The sequence below is a fragment of the Neltuma alba genome, unplaced genomic scaffold (assembly GCF_004799145.2).
Source record: "Neltuma alba isolate B1F8T4 unplaced genomic scaffold, ASM479914v2 tig00010172_pilon, whole genome shotgun sequence".
NCBI lineage: Eukaryota > Viridiplantae > Streptophyta > Magnoliopsida > Fabales > Fabaceae > Neltuma > Neltuma alba.
Genome location: NW_021635115.1, coordinates 126,774 through 127,037, shown reverse-complemented (window position 1 = coordinate 127,037; position 264 = coordinate 126,774).

Genomic DNA, 264 nt, shown 5'->3' with positions numbered 1-264 from the left:
TCAGTAATTATGATTTCGTTCCTATATACTTTTCATCTTCTTCTCTAACTTGGATCTTTCTTCCTTTACATTTAAGTCCCAATTCTCTTTCACCTTTGGGACTTTCTCAGCATACTCCCAGAAAAACTTTTAATTTGTGATTTAGTCACTAAAATTCATTTCATCTTGGAAAAATGGAAAAAAGACCCCTGAATATATGAAATGGTGAAATGGGTTCTTGAATTAACTTAATTATCTCTGGAGACTGGGTCTTAAATTGAAATT